Source organism: Netta rufina (assembly GCF_964035555.1).
Source record: "Netta rufina genome assembly, chromosome: 3".
NCBI lineage: Eukaryota > Metazoa > Chordata > Aves > Anseriformes > Anatidae > Netta > Netta rufina.
Window position 1 is genome coordinate 50,059,746 of NC_140125.1, and position 19,111 is coordinate 50,078,856.

The 19,111-nt window shown below is 43.6% G+C and overlaps 1 protein-coding gene across 2 annotated transcripts in view; it reads left to right on the forward strand.

Moving 5' to 3' along the window:
* AGPAT4 (1-acylglycerol-3-phosphate O-acyltransferase 4) overlaps positions 1–19,111 on the forward strand; it is a 76,092-nt gene that overhangs the window by 22,606 nt on the left and 34,375 nt on the right. The window contains exon 1 of one of the 2 annotated variants that reach the window (XM_084285403.1): positions 7,669–7,789. The exons of the other annotated variant lie outside the window; for it this stretch is intronic. The gene's annotated coding sequence lies outside the window, so the exon portion shown is untranslated. Of the gene's footprint in view, positions 1–7,668; positions 7,790–19,111 lie in introns of those variants that run through there. 2 annotated transcript variants of the gene reach the window in all.

The following is a 19,111-nucleotide window of genomic DNA, read 5'->3' on the forward strand; positions in this document are numbered from 1 at the left end:
GTTTCCTTCTGGTAGATTGTATTTGGTTTTATGGTTCATTTCCATTTTGAAGCTTTCCAAAAGGCCCAGGTAGATCTCTTCGATGCTGAAATAAGTTTTGCCCTGAAAAAAATGTTTCCTTTGCTTTGACAATGTAGATGTCTTGCTAGAGCAGAAATCACCTAAAGTGTCATCTACTTTAAACTAATTCCTCAACACCTTTTTTTCCAGCCTGCTTCCTAATGCTCTTTTGTACCTGTTATGTATTTGTGGTGATGCTGCTGGTTATTTGTACAACTCACCACTGAGACCAAACCTTGTATTTCTGTACCCTAATTTGGAAAGACTGAAGGAGCCAGTCAATGTAACAGGTTCTCCAGTGTCTTGTTGGTAGAGTAAGATAACACATTTGTTTTCTACATCTATGACAGCTTAAACTCCCTTTTATCCAGTTTATGTTAACAGAATTACCTTCATTACTATGAATAAGCCCTCTGCAGTGCCTGACAAATGCCTCCTTGTTTTCTGTACTAATATTAGTTTGCAGTATCAAGCAAGAATATTTCAGTCCCTCTCATTTTACACCACTTGCATGCTTTGTTACCAAGTTTTCCTACTGGTTCCAGTACCGACAGTGAAGTTTGGTGGAACCCAAGGCTGTACATGGGTTGCAGGTGCTCTCTGTGGGCATAGTGCTGTTCTGTTCATGAAGTGTCACTGGCGTGTGGCCTTTAGCAGAGTCCCTAATTCAGCCTGGAAGGGATGATCAGCTGCTGGTTTAGGAGAAAGGAATTACTTTCTAGGAAAATGGATATAAAAGAACTTTTGATACTGATGCTGTCCATCAAGGGCTGGTGAAGAGCTGGCGGAGGCACTTAGTCTGATCTTCTTTAATGAGAAGAGCACCTTCCTGTCGCTGATACTATTTTGCTGCTGCTGGAGCCTTTGTAGAGCTGGCTTGTCTTCATTTGCCCTCTATTTTTATATATTTTTTCTTTTTGCCTCAGATTCCTGATCTGCAGAAGGGTGATGGTGGTATTTGGCTGAATGGAGAGGGGGATAGCAGGGAAGCAGAAGGCAGCGAAGCACAGGCAGTTTGCTGGCTGACATCTCACATGACAAAGTTCTTAGCACATCTTGCTGAGCATTAGATCTGGGCAGCGAGCTTCCTAGATTCCTGGGCTGGAGGAAATCTGGAGTTTTTGTATTAAAGTGTGTCATGATAAAGTTCAGCAACATGAATTTTCTGTGCCAAATCACAGCACAGAATATGAGACATTAATATTTACAAGTTTGCTATAGTTATTGCCTTAGTAAGGGGAAATATTACTGCTAGAGGACCAAATCCTTCTTAGGAAACCTAGCATATTGGTAGAAACCTCATCTTAGCTGTAGGGCTGATTTTGATTGATAGAATGGTACTAAATCTGAAGGAGAGAGAGCCTCTTGATCCTATGTAACCTTCCTGCAAAGATGTGGAGAATAGCTCACGGATAACCATCAGCAGATACCAAGCTAGCAGTGATGCAGCCCTGTCTGGGAAAGAGCACTGTTCCTGTGGGCAGAACTACTGGAATAATTTTGTATTCAGTCGGGTCAGGGAATACACCTTCTGGTATAACATCCAGGTGAGGTGCAACATGTCTTGTCTCATTGCAGAGTTTGCTGTTGGTTGGCTGCATCTCCTGCTGCCCTGCTCCCTTTCCAGTGTGCGCTGCTGAAAGTATGAAAGTCCCATAGCTACGTGCTGTTGTGGAGTAGGTTGTTGGGCTCTTCTACAGCAAGGATTTCAGCAGCTGGTCCAGTGAAAGCATCTGATGTCTTAATTTCTGCAGGCATCTCAAAGGAAGCAGTGTTTCCTTTCAGCTGTTATTTGAGGTCTTCCAGTGTGACCCTTCAGTTGAAAGAGCTTCTGAGTGCACGTGGCTAGGTGGTTGTTTCTTGTGACTTGTTTGCAAGCGTTATGAGGATTATGTTGTTTTCTCTCTTTGCAGGGTCTGTTGGGCAAGGTCTTGCTGGGCAAACTGAATGTATGTTGCTGAATATCCAACACAGTATTTTAAATTAGGGATCCTGTAATGCTGTACTAGAAACCAGATGGAAATGAGTGCCAAACAGTTCTGCAGCCTGCTTGGGTTTGGTGAGGCAGTTACCCTTTGGGCAGACCCATTTTGATCCTTGCTGAAATAAATTTCAAAACGAAATGAAGAACCACACAGACAGAGATTTAAGAGACTACGGTGCAATTGTTTGTGGGTAGATGTTTTTGCTCTTCTGTTAGCCCACTTCTATTAGTATTTTTTCATTTGTGTGCTCTTTCTATTCTCAAACAAATTGCATTAGGGCGTCAGTAATTAACATTTCCTTTATCTAATGGTGTTGTAGGGGGAAGTGCTCTTCAGTCTGATTATTCTTCAGTTCACTTGGCTGTGTTTCTAAATTGAATCTCCAGTATATTGCATCTATGAATATGGAGTTTGCATTGAAGGTTAAAACATAAGTGAACTTCCTAATACATGAGGGTGTGTTTTTTTTTCATTGTACATATATTTATCACTGCTTGTTGGAAATTATGTAGCTCTGTAGTTAAAAGAAAAAATCCAGGAATTAGTATGTACTGCTAATGAAAGATTTTGATGAATGAATGTATCTGCTGCCTGTGTTAGTTAAGGAAACAGAGTGATTGTGCAGACTTAATTTCTGGCTGTCACTTCTAAGAAGCTTGTCCTTGTTTTTGGGAAAGCGTGGGAGATCTGCAGCAGTGAGGCTTTTGACAGTGGCTCTTGTTATTATAGCTTTCGCTGCTGTGATGTAGCTCCTTGCCTGTACCACCCTCAAATGCTGTGGAGAGTCTTTTATTGGATTTTTTTTTTCTTAAAGCAAACAAGCTCGTAGCATTCTCTGACATTTCCCAGGCCTTTTCCCTAGCTCATATGAGGTCTTATCCAAAGATGTGCAATGTGATAATACTCCGCAGCTTCCTGAAGACAAGCTAGCTATAGAGAAAGCTATTGGCAAGCTAGCTATAGAGAAAGAATTTCTTCCCTCCTTCAAACTCCAGCCATTTTTCTGTGGGTTCTGTCTGACCTTGCCTTTTATTCATTATGCAAAAGCAAAATACAGAGAAGGAGATATTAACAATGCAGTATTCAGAAAAGTTCTTTTTACTTCTTGGATTGGGTTATCTTTTCAGACATTGAATGCCAACTGAATTTCTGAGTTGAATTTTTATCAAAAACTTTCCCTAACCACCAAAATGTCAATTAAAGTTTGTTATTATTTTATCTGTCATGTGAGGACAGGCTGAGAGAGCTGGGCCTGCTGAGCTTGGAAAAGAAAAGACTGGGGTGAGACCTCACCAATGTGCATAAATATCTGAGCGGAGGGTGTCGAGAGGATGGAGCAGGTGTCTTTTCAGTTGTGACCAGTGAGAGGACAAGAGGCAGTGGGCACAAACTGAAGCACAGGGGGTGCCAGCTGAATACAAGGGGACATTTCTTTACTGTGAGGGTGGCAGAGCACTGGGAAAGGCTGCCCAGAGAGGCTGTGGGGTCTCCTTCTCTGAAGATATTCAAAACCTACCTGGATGCCATCCTGTGCAATGTGCTGTGGGTGATCCTGCTTGGACGGAGAGGGGTTGGACTAGGTGATATTCAGAGGTCCTGCCAACCTCGACCATTCTGTGATTCTGTGATTTGCACAGGTATTGCTTCTTGTGCTCATCAAGAAGAAGGGAGATACCCATTCAAAATAGTTGACGTATCTCTTCAGTTTTTAGATGTTCCTGGCTTATCTAAAGTTTAAAATTGAGAGCACAGTATATTTTCCTTCTAGTATGAGACTACATTTTCAGTATTTTACTAAATGCAAAAAGTTAAGAAAATTTCTGGTTGAATTCAAGCTTTGCACGGAGTTTGTCCTTCTTGTGTTGTCATAGGTTCTGACTCTGTGCTGGAATCTGCGTTAATTCATGCCTAAAATTCAGGGTTTCCTGGAAGGTGATTTAAATTTCCTTAGTTGTATGGCAATAGTTTTTCCTGTAGGTGCATGCAGTCCTTAGGTGAGAACTCAAAAAGGCTGCAAGGACAGATCCCTGAGTCTTTGAGGTCTGGACCTTATTCTGAAAGCAAATGGTAGATTTCTTCATGTGGAAAACAGCCCGTTATGCAAGGGCAGGTGGGCAGAAGAGCAGGCGATGTCCTGGGAGCGGCACAAAGCCATGTGAGTAACACTGTAGGGCTTGGTGACATAGGGTTGGTGGGGAGGACAGGCCCTGATGCTTGGTGCTACTTGATGTATGGGCCACATAAAGAAGTCCTTGAAAAGTTCTTTGCCTTTGTTGGAAAGGTAGGAATTGGACCTCCATTAAGAGCTGTGGTGGGCTAGGTTTTTCTTGTGATATGTAGGATATTAGGGTGCCATAATAATCGTCAGGACTCTTTTTCAAAGGTTGTTCCTGTGAGCAACATGAGAAGGTTGAAATACTGTTGAGTACTTTGACCCAGATGGGACGAATGATCATGATGTTGCTGGCCTTCGTACAAAGAGTGAGCCAGGATGCTGGGGCCTGTGCTCTATTTCCAGCTTATGTCATTGACTTGCTGATGCAGGAAAGTCCTGAAGTTGTGATCCCATTTTTAAGGAGAGAACACCAAAAAAGAGGTAGAAGGGTTGCTTGCTCTCACACGTGGGCCGTGTCTGTTGCGTGGCGGTGCTTTTGTTGTAGCATGGCTGTCCTGGGAGCTGAAAAACAAAAGTAGGAAAACACACAGGAACAACTCAGGCACTTCTGCTGAATTACGGCACTGCAGCTGGAAGGCCAGCCCTGCCTCTCACTTTAGCACCTCTTTGGGCCTGCAGCAGGGAGCCGTGTGCTGGCCTCTGGCGCTCAGTCGGGCAGCAGGAGTCAGGGTCGGTGTCTGCAGCGCCCGGCCCTGCTGCCACCAGGAGCCGCTGCCTTGTTGCAGCGTGGGAGCACTGCTCAATTCCTTGGGGAAGAAGGGTAAGAGGAGCCCTCAGACGGCAGATAAATCTCTCTGACATGTGGCTGTTAAATAATTAATTTCCCCCAAGGTTTGGAAAAGAGCGTTTCAGAGCGGTGGCTGCAGCAGATCCGTGTAAGTGTTAAAGCCCTTGTGCTCGCGAGGCTGGCGGCGTTCCACACGCGCTGTAACTTGGAGAGGAGAAGCTGTTTTGTAGGCAGCTTGTGTAGGGATAAAAGACAGAAAAAAGCTGTGAAATGAAATGTTTGAAGTGTGCAGCTGTTTTTTTTCTTACGGGAGGGTTGCGTCTAGCTTTCGACATGGAGATGGTTTAAAAGGAACAGTGGCCAAAGAAGCGAACAAAACCTGCTTCTGTGTGCCTGCACTGCTCGAGCGCAGGGTTGTGCTAGAGAAGGCAGCATCAGTCGAAACCCCCTGTTTCATGCATATATAGGTAGACTTAAAATTACTTCCTTACGTGAAGAAGAAATTGTGCTCTGCATTCTGTGGGCCTTAGGTTAGAAAGAGGGAGAATCCATTTGGTCAGACCCGAACGATCGGTGTCTGTTTTGAGGGGGAGGGCTGTGTGGGAGGGGGAGCCAGGGGAAGCTGGCAGCGAGGTGGTTTGTTGGCACGGAGGAACTCAGGCGTGCGGTGCCAGGCCTGGCTTCTGGCCGGATCCGAGCTGCTGGCTCAAATACCAGAGGCACGCCTTGAGGTACAGAGGTTCAGTCCTGTTTTAATCACAAGTTCGCAGTTCCTCTCATAGGTAGTAGTACCCTGTGAGGATCCGAAACACTCTACAACTTTCAGGATACTTTGCAAACTTGTGCATTTAAGATCTTGCGTTAAATCTGATAACTGATTTGGGTTCCCAAAGCAATTATAGCTTGGCTATGTTACAGGAACGCAGGCTTGGCCATACTAAATTGGCAGCAGTTTATCTAGTTCGGTGCGTTTCATCTGAGAAAACACTGATGACACTCCATCAGAAAGTGTTTCACACTTTTTATCGTTACAGCACTTGTCTTCATTCTGTACGAGCGTGAAAATGGATCACGTTCAGGGAGCCGAGGCACAGAAAGCACCAGAACCGTAGCTGTGTGGTGCCTGCCGCCAAAATTGCAGCCGTGATGTTTCAATAATGCAGCATATTTTTCACTTATTATGCTAGCCAATTCAAGCATGTGTATGTGCATGTTTTAATTCTGTGACTAGCCAAGCATTGAAGTTAAATTGCCAGGAAGATCAAACCACAGATAAAGCTTTGTAATGGGTGTGAAGAGTCTGTTCCTCATTTTGCGTTACTCAGTGTGCTGTAACAGTGACTACACTGGAGCCGAAGATTATTTTTATACCAGTTGAGGATCTGGCCAACTTATGTAAATGTCAGTGTATATTTATAAAAATTAAAAAAAAAAAAAAGTGGGGAAAAATTATGTACCATCAGTCTTCAGGAACTTCTGTTTAATTAAGACCAATGCAAAATCACATTTCAGGTTACAGTTGCATTCATTATTTATAATTTACAGAACCAGCTGGGGGGTAGGGTTGGATTGTTTTTTTAACTAGAAAATACATCATCCTGTCTCCTACTCTGATTTTTATCTTGAAGTTAGATTGGTAAATGATACACGTGTTGGAAGGAGGGAGGGGGTTGTTATAATTTTAAAGCGGTGCTTTGGTCTGTACTTTAATATTGCAAACTGAAGCGTTCCTTGTAGCATATTACTCTTCACCAGTCACAGGCTCCCTCTGGGTAGATCGTGCCTTTGGGCAGCTATCGGTGAGCTCTGCTTTCAGCAGCCCGTGTGTGCCCCAAGCTCCACAGAAGAGCGCTGTGTCTCACACGCCTCCCTGGGGAGTGTTTCTGTACACTGCGTGCCCTGCCTTTGATCTCAAGGTGTAAAGGTGAGCCCTGGTCTGTGGGCTCTGCGGCCAGCCTAGGGCCCCTTCTGCCTACCCCTAGGGATGTTAGGTGATGAAGCCCTGCTTCCTCTCCGTGTTCCTGGTCGAGTTGTTTGGGCTGTTTTTATAAATAGCCTGCTCTGGTTTGAAAGTTCAAGTGTGTGCTAAAACAGCAAAGAAAAAAATAATCTAACACAAGATTCAGAACTTTATTTGGCTATTTGTTTGGATAAGAGCATAGAGAGACTTCCTGTTCAGGTCTGAGGCTAGCCCTTTGACTTGGGCTCTCCACAGAAGTAGCTCCACTCTCGCCTGTGCATCTTCCTCTGCAAGACGATGTGCCTCTTGCACAAAGTTCATAAAAGCAGAGTCTTTCTTTAAGAACTTTGATCTGTTTGTTTGTCCTATTTATGTGCTGTATCAAGGAGTGATTTGATGTGCTGCAACACCTGGATTTGGAGGATCCTGGGATGAGTTCTCGTTTGTGGAAACCTTCAAGCAAGCCTCATTCCACAGAACCAGGCTACAGGAGGAGCCTTTGCATGCCATCTGACTGGAGTGTTGTCATCTGCTGCTGTGCTGTTTTTTCACAAGCTTCACAGTTACACCCTTAGCAGTCAGAAATAAATTTAAGAAATGGTGCTCACAGCAACCCAAGTCATGAGCGATTTCTGTCCTTCAAATGAACTTGCTGACGTTTCTTCCGCTGCTATCAGCCTACATGGCAACTCTGGTTGGAGAAGGATCTGAACTGGTTAAAATTACACAGTTTTCAAATACCAGACCCATAATGAGAGAGGACTGGAGTACCTCAAGGCACTTCTCTCCTTGGTTCTGTTGTGGTGCAAGCTGTTGCAAAGACATTGCAGCAGCAGTGTAGATTACAGAGGGTGTTCTTCTTGCCTGGGCCTTCAAATAAGGTCAGTAAATTCAGATGCTAAAATCATGCTTATTTGCACTGGCTGTTGGCTTTCCAGCTTTGCAGGCAAGGCTTGAGAGAAGATCTAAATGGGCTGCATGGAACCCCAGAGACCTCAGGCATGGCGCCAGCTGGCACCCTAACAACTCCGCAGCCCGCCCTTGGTGGCTGCGATGCAGCAACCAGAGCTGGGGCTATTGCTGCGCCTCTTAGTTTCAAGTGGCTGAACTCCTGTGGGAAGTCCAGATGACCACCAAGAACGCTTTGTCTTAAAAAGCTGTGAATCTTCCTAATACAAAGAGAAATGCCAGCTTGCATGAGTTAAAGGAGGGTGTTTCAATCACTTGTAATGCAGTAGCATTTATGGCTTAGACAGAGGGAACAACATTGTCTCATCACCTTCCCAGTTGATAAGCATTGCATTAATCGTTGAGGTCAGTGAGTCATGTGGGTCCTGTGAATATCTTTAATTTTGAGAAAATTGGGGCAACAAAGATGGTGGTGATTGTTCAGAACAAGAACTCATTGGAGAAGTTTGAGGAAGTCACTGACTCTTGCCATAGGCAGCCTCATTCTGGGATTTCTTTACTGCTTTGATCAGTTTGGCATGGGATAAATTTATTATTTTTATTTTATTTTCTAATTTTATTCTGGTACCTAATACACTTTGTGTAATATTGTATACCCTGCTTAAACTTTGAAGTGTTTTCTGTTGTTTCTTTGGTTTTGTTGTGCTAGAAATACTTGAGATAAAGTTCAGGAGCAGAACACCAAAAGGACATATGCATCTGATTTTGTGATACCCCTCTGTTCCCAGCACGGACACAACATGTTTGCAAGATGGGTCTTAATTTTAGTATTTGTGACACGTCAGATTCCTCCTGTACCTCCTTGAAACAGTATGTCTGGCTGCTGCTCCTCCTAATTTGCAAAGCACTGAATAGGAAAATGCCTTGGTTACCAGAGAGGGACAGCCTGCCTTTTGTAACTGGCAAAGGCTGTCTTTTTAGGAACAGGATAGAAGAGTGTAAACTCTGAGTCTGTTGGTTATGCTGGGCTGATGTGCACCACATAAGCTAAACCTGTGTTTGCAAGGAAAATCATTCCATGCAAATAATTCTCAGAGTAAGACAGTAGCCATGTACAAGCAAGGAGATGGTTACCTCTGTGTGCACCTTTTCTGCAAGTGTTTTCTTTTACTAGTGGGACTACAGAGCAGAAAGCCAGTAGTGCTTTTGCAGGCACCCTTTTAGTTAGATCAGTAAGAGGTGAGACAAGCTGGTGAAAACTACACATCCCTTCCTGCTGGAGCAAACGAGCTGCCAGTTTCCTGAGCAGGTCAGGATGCTTGGGGATTCTTTTTCTGACTTTCTTACTGCACTTAAATGTTGAGGAAATGTTAATGCAAGCACAGTGAAGCTGAATGTGACTTGAGAGGCACAGATCTTTTGTTCCTTACATGTGATGTGATATCACTGTGTTCTTCAGGTGTATGTCTGACTGAACTGAATATAGTATTTCTTACTTGTGTTGCATTCTTAGTTTATTTTTTTTAAGTGCTTTTTTGTATATTTACCTATTTGGATGACTTCAGTTTGAGGAGTTTTGCACTACACCCAGTACAAGTATCACAGCTTCACGAGTACTTGATGGGTATATTTGATCTGTCGTACTTTATTTTTAATTCATGAAAGCCATTTGTTTGACTTGTAGCTTCTGACCTTATTGTCCCGTTAAAGAATGCTTGGTGAAAGTCACTGTTAGGGATTCAGAAGCTAAAATAAGCACCAGGACGCTGTTCTTGTCTCTCAAGACCTCACGTGATGAGATGCTGTAAGATTGCAGGCAGAGACAAGGAATTCAGGGAATGCAAGTGAAAAATGAGTAATGGCTTTGTTCTGAGCTGTGTTCTCAAAGTGAGAGAGGTTTGGTGGCCATTCACCATTAACTAGATGCTAAATTAACTGTGGTGTAAGAAAGGTACCAAGTCAGCTCCTTGTTTCCAGTCCTGAAATTCAGAGAGAGTATGTTGTGCTTAGGAAAGGCCAGGTAGAAGGGATCCGCCTTAGCTCCTGAAAATCAGTTGTCCATAGCATATTATTTCTGGCAATATATGGATATTTCTTAAGAGTGCACTGGTTATCTGAAATAAAAGGTGAATAGAAATATTATTGGAAACATACAGAAACCTTTGCTGCCATTACTGCGGTTTTCTTGTTCTGTTGTGACTCTAATTCCTTCTTTTTGTCTTTATACCTCTATGAAATGTAGCTCTTAGTAAAAGGAGGGTTTACGTAAAAGCACTACAGATTTTTTCTAGGTTTTAAATACCCTTTTGCTCAGTTTCTTAATCAAATCCACTTTTTTCCCCAATTCCTGCTACTTCCTATGGCAACTGGTATTCTCTTTTAAATGATCAGTCAGTGTGCTCTCTGAGGTTGGTTCCTTTTCATCAGTAACTGAAAGTGGAGGTTGAACATGTGGAAAACGTGGATCTAGAGCAAAGAAAACAATGGGATTTTCTCTCTTGATGTGCCACTTTGTTCTGAACTGCTTTCTTCCCAAAGTCCAAATTTTTGTTTGATTTGAAACTTAGAGAGGACAAACCTGGTCCACATAGAAATGAAGACTTCTGTAAGGATAATATGCAAGAAGGAGAGGCATTGGGTGAGAATAGCTTTCCTTCCTTAGGATTTGCATTGAACTTGATTCACTTGAGTCAAATAACTTTTCTCATCTTCAGATGATGTAGTTAGTACACGCAAACAATGCATGTAGCAAAGACAAAAAGTCACGAGCGTGGGAGCTGTTCTGAGTCCTAAGTATGGATACTGCCAATAGCCCTGTAATTAGGGAAGTGCTAATGATTCATTATGTCAAAGAATTCAACTCTGATTGAATAAATACAAGAGAAGACTAAGGCATCTATTAACTCGGTTCATGTTTGCTTTTGTGCGTGCTCAGATTTTGAGATCCTGGCCCCTGAAAGTTGATTTTTGGCTGAGAACTCCTTTGGGCCGGGCTACTTTATTTTCATTTTCTTTTTCCTAGTGGCAGGAAATAGGACTAGAAGAGAGTTTTGAAATAAATTCATGCTTTTTCTAGCAGCAGTATAATGCACTCAGTTTAATATGAATCTTGTCCAGTTTCTAAATCTGTCATCTATTAAAGGAATTAGAAGAAGTTTGAGAATATACAGATACTTGAGGTTTTGGTCATTTTACACGGTTGTTCTTGTGTCTCTCCTAACCTGCCACAGCTTTATATTTGTATATTTTTCCACCCCCAATATTTGGGGGAATGTGTGTGTGTGTGGGGGGGGGCACCCTAATGTCAGCCTTTTCCTTTGTAGAGCTGAATAATACAAGTAGACCAGAAACATTAACTGGCAAGCTAATGTTCCCAGATACTTCTCTCCTCTGTCATTTCTAAATTATGAGGCTCTATTTTATTAGTTCTGCAGGGCTTGTCCTATCAAAATTAATCTTATTTCTGTTACCTTACCTCTCAAGGTCATCTGATCCGTAAAATGTGTTCTGACTTTGCATCACCCACAACATTTATTAATTTGCATCAAATACCTTAGTCTGCAGAAGTGAGAAAAAAAGGAGATCTTTCTTTTCCAGATTGACCAAAAGACAACATATAGTTGCACTTTTTAGGGCAGGTCTCCTTTAGAGCTGCTTTAGAGCTGCTTCAGTTTTCAGTGCTGTATTTTTTTTTGTGTGTGGGGTTTTTTTTTTTTTGTTTTTGTTTTTGTTTTTGTTTTTTTAATCATTCATGCTTTCTTTTCCCCTGTTTGTACATGTTGTAAGCCTTGTAAATAGCTGAAGTTTTTTCTGAAAGATTAAATTATGCCAGATTCTTGACTTTTATTCAAATCAAGTAGCTCCTAGCCCTCTGGTCTCAAGAAAAAGCTCAAAAAGAAACATTAAAGATTCAAATGCCTGATGGCAAGTACTTGTCCATGCATTTGGTGTTTTATAAAAGTTTGGGAGCAAGTTTGTAACCGTAATTGTAAATCCAATTCTTGGATTTAGTTTTTGAGTGTATCTATTTAAGATGGCACTTCCTTAGTCTTATAAGTTATAGGTCACACCGCTCTCCTTTAAACTTCTGTTTTGTGACTTAGACAGTATTATGCCACCCAAACCAGCAAGATCAGAATGGGAGTAACCTTGTAAGTACTGCTCATCCAAGCCGTCGTTGTTGCAAGAGCTTTCAGCGGGATCCAGAGGTTAGTCCTGGCATGCAGCCCCCTGGATAAGGCACAAGGCAGGGCCATACACAGTCACAGCATGCCCGGAGGGGGGTACCTGAGGGGTTGGGTGCTGTTTTGCTTTGTCCCAGGGTGTGCGAAAGTCTAAGTGTTGTCTGCTTATCTTTTTTATCAAGTGGTCGCTGTGGTGTAAGCCTGACTGATAAGGGCTATCAAGCGCTGTATTACTGATCATTGCAAAACATTTAACATCCTTTGGGTTGTTCCTGACCTTCCCTTCTCATGTTTCCTCTCTCAGCACTCAAGTCTGTGTGTGTCAGTGCTTGCACAGGTGAACGAGCTGTATTTCTTGCTTTGAATACGTCAAACACCGATAAGAAAAAGCATAACCTAATAGTCAGTGAAATCTGACCTCAAGTGCTGCTCACTGATAAGCTGTTTCCTTCTAGTAAAGACAGGGCAAAACTTTTCCCGATACACCTTATGTACCTTCCTTGTCTTGGATCATGTGTGCCATTCCCTCACGGGGCTGAGGGAGCACCTGAATTGTACAGGAGCTGAAGCAGAGATGGAGCAGGTCAGATTTTGCAACTGGGCACTAGTTACGAGGCATCAGTTCTCTTGATGGCATTGCTTGGAGAATAATTGTTTCTTTCAGGAGCACATTACAGTAAAACCTGCATGAGAAGTCTGGCTTTAGTGAGGCCACAAACAAGAGCTCTGGTAAAGCGTGCTGAGCTTATCAGATGGCCTGGTGGTCAAAGCAGGTCCTGGGGGGTTTAACAATTGAGTTGTGGAGCCTTGCCCCCTTCCAAGGGAACCATTAGCTTGTGTTGCAGAGATGCCAGGGGAACAATCTGCAGGACTGGAGATGCTTTAACACTTTATCTCATCGTTTCACAGATAGCAGGAGGCTGCAGTGTGTCTGTTTTTTTCTGTTTGGCTCTATGTTGTCTGATTGGCATAGCTGGGATTAAGCAAAGTGGATAACGTAAATGATCCGACATCTGCAGTCAGCAGTAATTCTTCTTGTTAGACCAGTTGGCATGCCTGGAAAACTGGAAAGGATTTGTATGCAGGAACCCTTCTTCAAGCCTGAAAGAGAAATCACAATCTTTAGGTTAGGTTCAAATTGAGAACAGTTAATTGAAGGGCAATTTCTCTATTCACCCACTAGCCTGAGAGTGAGGAGGAGAGAGGGCTGGTTCCTGTGGATGTGGGGAGAGCTGGGCGTGCAGGACAGAGGAGGGAGGGGAATCATCAGTGGGTCTGTGATGTTAGTTGGGAGTATGCAGGAATTATGGAGGTGACAGAAGTCATAACTTCATAAGCATCCTTTCCAGCTATCTTCTGAACGATTTGGGCATATCTCAGACTAGCTTTTCTTTGAGAGGAAGCAGCGATCCTCCGTACAACTCTCAAGCAATGAAGAGTTAATGCTGACCGGAGCGTGTAGACATTACTCTGATAGATTTAGAGGTGAGGTGTGGAGCTGCAGCTTTCTGGGAGGCACTGAGGGTGGCTTCCCTGTTAGCTCTCAGACAGGCAGGCTCTTGTGGAGCCCAAGCAGGAGACTGGTATAAAAACAGCACGAAGGAGTTGCCTGGCTTTTTTACTTCTTTCTAGATTCCATTGAGATCTGTGGGCCAAGATCAACACGTGGAGTCAGGCTCTCGGTTCATGCTCCACGGCCGTTTTTGTACCTCTCATAACCTTGGGCACAGTTATCAGTAAGTCGCTCATACAAATCCCCCAACATGGGAAAAAAGCGTGTGCACTCAGGACAGATGTATGTTGTTTCCTCTTCTCAATCAACCTTGTTCTGTAAGAACAGTGAATTCTTCCCAAATAACTCGTTGGGGATCACTGGAAAGCTGGAGCACTGATGGCAAGTGCAGACCTGGTGGTCACAGTGTGCCATTCACGACAGTGAGAAGCTTTACTGAAAGCAGCTAAGTGCTGCAGTAGTTCTTCAATTAGAGATACACGGACTTAAAAATAATAAAACCCAGCATGAAAAAAGAATTATTTTCTGTGTGTTTAAGCGAACAGGAAATTGCTTAAAGTGAGATGTTGAAATCAGACTGTTGGTGCTCCCTCTGCACAGTGACTCGCAGTGAGTGCCCTGTGACCACTTTTAATTTGCTGAGCAGTTCCTGTGCCGGTGTTCCTGTGCACAATAGAAGAAAGCTGGTGGTGTTATGGGCAACAAGAAGCCACATCCGCCAGAGATGCGACTGCCTGGTTTCATGCCCGTATAGAGCAAGTGGTGGTGCCGTGGAAACTTGCCAAGCAGCGTGTTGTCTTTCACCATTTGTTGGTACAAACTCCTTTGATCTGTACGTGTTATACTGAGCACAGCCATTTGTGGCCAAAAAAAAAGCACATGGTCTTTGTTAGAGTATTAGATTGGTGAAGAGAACTGTGTTAAAAGAACCTCCTGCAAGCAAATGCTGAAATAAATGGGTCTCAGCCTGAACATACGAAAGGGCTGGACTGTGTTTATCTCTTGCCTTGAAAGCACATCCAGTAATTTATTGTGATGGGTGGGGAATTAAGTCATCATTCCTGGATTTCTCTCTGTTGGTGATTTCTGGCCCTAAAAGCACAGCCATGCACATCCTTGAAGTGTTATTCAAGGGAGTTGCTGACAGGATCTCCCATGGGGACTGAGGCAAAAATCTCCAAAAGCAGACCTGCAGCCAACAGAGAAAGTTTTGATGTTGTTGCTGGTTGGTTGGCTGGTTGGTTTTGTTGCTGTCATTGTTTTAAATTTGTGTGCATGATTCCCCACCAGTGCTCTCTGCCATCTTGCTGAAAAACAACTTCAAGGGGAGAGAAAAAGAAGTGCAAAGGTACAGTTGTAGCATCGCCAGCTTAGGGTGGGCTAAGGGGGGGTAAGTAAGGGGCCAAGGCAAGCAGGATGTGGATTTTGGTTTCTTCTTCTGTTTAAAACACTCAACTTAAACATTTTCCTGCTGGTTGAAGACCAGGAACTCTGCTCTGTCTTGGAGCAGACCAGATTTCTCCGTTGCACCTTGTTGCTGTTCCCGTGAGCACCTGCATGTAAAGAATGGGAACCTGCTTGAAGCTGTCGAGCTGATTCCTTGCCTCCTGGGCTCCATGAAAGTCCTCCCCCTCATTTGGGGGGTGAGGGAAGGCAGTGCTGGGCAGAAAATCTGTATGTGCTTTTTGTAATGATAATCTATACTAAGAGTTCTTCCTGTGGACATGTAGTAACATTCCAGCTCTGACCCCCAATTGTTTCACGTTCCTAAGCAGTGCAAGTTTGCAGCAGAGCTCCTCTCCTCGAGTTTTTCTTCACAATTACTTGTAGCTGCAGCAGGGGTTGGAGCAGACAACCAAACCAGTTGCCTAGTGAGGCTAGAGGCATGCTGAAGCACTGGGGTAGCCTGTCTCAGGAGCTCTGCAATTGTCAGTACTTGATTTTCTTGGAAAACCTCCTAGGCAGCTGATCTAGTAGGTATTGTCCAGGGTTTTGAACCTGTGCTCCATGAATTGTGTGGTACACAGAGGGCTTTTGAGTGGACCAGAGAAGATATCAGACTTGCTTTTCTTAGTTACCTGAAGGCTTAATTAGTTATATGGAAAATGTTTGAGATGCACCTAGTAGGTGTAGTCTGATAATCTGAGAAGGAAGAAAGTCATTCTTGTAAGTCGCTCATTCATGGACAGTATTTAGGCAGTATTTAGCCTTATTTTGCCATGACTTTTTTTAGAAATGCTTTTTCCCGTCTTTTGTGCAGGGCACTGATTCATCACTCAGCCTTTTATCTGGTCTGGTCCTCAGAATGGTGGTTGTGGCTCGCCCTGCTTGCCTTGCTTTTGATTTGTATTGGAGTTTACTACACATTTATCACATCTTCCTACTAGAATAAAGGAGTGGAGCTTGTCGATTTTCTCGGCTTGTGTTGGCATGAGGCGTAGGTTAAGAAAATGACTAATGCCTTAAAGAGGAACGGTTCTGTTGCTCTTTACCTTAGAGAAGACCTCTGTCTTCTCTACCTACAGTAGGTTAGGTACTTGCATTGCCTGCTTTTTGTACTTTGTTTTGTATTTATCGTACTTTTCGAGTCAATACATAACTACGCTTTCAGTGTAGTATCACCAGCAGTTAGGTGAGCTGAAGAAATTTACCAACAAAATCCATGCAAGGACAGAAGAACAGCCTCAACTGTTTCAGTGACTCACCCTCACAAAACATCCAGTTGGAAAGTGACAAGTCTCAGAAAACTGCGTGTTTCCCTTCCTCTGGTAAATGTTTTTCACATAACTAGTTAGCCTTGGAGATGTTCTCCATTTAGGTACTTGCTCTTGAAGTGCAGGCACTGAGGAAGTTCAGATTCGAGCACTGAAGAGGGGCAGGAAGACGTCTGTTCTCACAAAGGGTAGGTGCCATTATATACAGCAGGGTGAGGGTTGTTTTTTTTTTTTTCTTTCAGGGTAGAAAAACTAGAAATTCTCAGGTAGGCAAAGAATCGGTGTTAGGCATTTGAAGGCACGCTTTTTCCCTGCAGTCAGCCTCTCCTGGAGCTAGCTGTAATTTACTGAAAGGGAACTCCCTTCCAGCCTGGGGTGAGAGATTTCATGTTTGTTTGTTTTTATTCTCCCTTCCTTTGCATTAATTGTGGGGAAGTGTTAGTGGAGGACTTGGTTTGTAAGATAGGAGCCCCCGTGACGTGGGTGAATGCGAATTTACCAGCTTAGTCATGATATTCTAACTCCAAAACCTCATGAAAGGGGGTGGGGAAGATTAGAAATCTTCCTTATGCTAGAAATCTTGGACCAGCCCTGGTTGGGAGCAAGACATATTTTTTGTTCTTTATATTTTTCCCCCCTATACAGCCTGACTGGTGTACAAAGAGGGGGCTTGCAGTGGTTATCTGCACTGTGGAGGAGGCAGCGAGAACGTGTATGAGTGACCTTGTGCTGTTGGGCCACCGCAGGAAGGTTTTGGTAATAAATTTCTGTGGTGGGTTGTGGAAGTAAGCTTAAGCTGGTGGTGTGATGTAAGAGCCATTGCTGGTCATTGCTTGAGAGCTGCAGAGAGAAGGGAGGCTGGGAAGAAGGGAAAAGAAAGAGGGGAAAGATAAGGGAAAGCGAAGCATTTAAAACTGAAAGGCTGGTGGGTGGTGTTCACTGTATTTAATGCAGAAGCATTCAGTGCCCGCTTTGTGTTCCTGCAGTGACTGCAGGAGCACGCCAGCAACAAATGGGCATGTGGGGTGAGGAGCAGGGACGGGCTTCTGCAGGGTTTATTCAGACAGAAATCCTGCTCGAGGGATCCTGCTCGTGCAGGATCCAAGTACGTGCAGAAATCTTTGTGTCTGTGCTTCTTTGGAATATACTGGAGACTGAAAATATGAAGAGCTCTGTGTATGTGGCATACCTGTGTAGTGAAATTCCTGATGTATTATTCATTTTGTTCAAATTTTTAGGAAAAGAAAAGCACTTCAAGGGAGATGACTTTGAAGTTGTTGTTTTTTGTTCTCAGGTAGAGTTGGCTTTTTCTTCACGAGGACCTCACAATCATCATCTGTACATGTTTATTTCAGGCAAGAGACTTAATGCAGTCGAGATCAAAAGACAGAAACTCCTGTCTGACAGTCATTCTTTCTGTCACAGCTAGGGCTCCTAGCTAAGCAAAAGACAAGCAGAAACCTGTCGCAAACTTCTTTTTCTGTGGTTGTGTTCTGCCCTAGGATGTGATTGTAGGTTCTGTAAAGGTTTGCGAATTGGTGGGTTGTTATTGTTCAATTTTGCTGTGCTTTGGGGAGCGAAAGCTACGCTCTTGGAAAGATGTTGTGTATGTTTGTCACAAGGCAGTTCTTCGTGGAGCAAGTCTTGGAGCTTAGCCATGTATCTGCTTCCTCACTTCCCTATCTCTACATCTCTCTCTCGCTGGGATGTGAGCATCTTTGGCTGTCATTGGGAAATCCGTTTCCAACCAGCGATATCCTTCTAACACGTGGCAGCTTGGGTCTCTGAGCGTTGCTTTGATGCGTAATAGCAGGCATTGAGTAATAGGTGCGCCTGCCACCGTAGTAGTTATCTGCTTTGATTAGGAGTAAACAGAAGGACTGACAAGTCAGTCATTTATCTGCACCTTAAATGTGTTTTTATGATATTAAAGTAATGTTATTTGAATAGAGATTGTTTATTAGCCTGGCTGTAACACTGTTAGAAGAAATTCATTCATGTCACTAATGTGTGTTCTCCAGCATACAGCACGATGTCATCAAAAGCTTCAGGCAATTAGCTGAGCTAATGATGACTAAAAAAGTAGAAGACCTGTTCCTGCCTGTTCTCTGTTGTCATCTCCTAGTTGAGGCCAATGGAGGACCTAAACTGAAGGGGTTTCAGATGTGTTTCAAGGGCCAGCTTGGTTTTGATCTTCCCTGAGGTGCATGAGGATGTGTGGAGCTCTGGGGTTTACCTGAGGCCAGGAGAGCATCTCAGGTGGCTCATCCTTCCTGCAGAGACATGTGCCCTGAGAAGGGGGTGCTTTTCTCTGAGCAGAGAACAGCCCCTTGCAGTGGAGCTTTGCTTCCGTGCAGAAGTTTCGTGGTAGCTTTGTCAGGAAGCTTTGTCAGGAAACGTGTCCCTTACCACCTTCTCTTCTTCATCGTCACAGACTCCTCTCATTCGTCCTGTGATCACCTTAGGTCTTCTCAGGGGGTTCCTCAAGGAGAGGCATTGCCTTTAGATGTTTTTTTCCTATTTCCTTGGAGATAAAGCTCTCCAAGCTTGTTGGTTTTACTGTGTCACTCCAACTTTCCTTGCCCCAAACCAGAGGAACATTACTGTGTGAAGGTTGAGTTCACAAGTCTTCTGGTCAGGCTTATAGTTACGGGCAAAATAAATACGGGACTTAATTCTTGCCTGTGCTTGATAATGGGATAAGCCAATGGGAAGGTAAAAACTGTATGAAGGTCACCAGGAGGCTGCTGAGGGACCGCTCTCCATCTTGTAAGTACGGCTCTGTTTTGAAGAGCCCTCACAGCCCTACAACTCCTAGTGTTTGTTTATTAGAATTAAATTTAGGAAACAGATCTGAATGCCAATCCAGAACGTTTTAGGAGT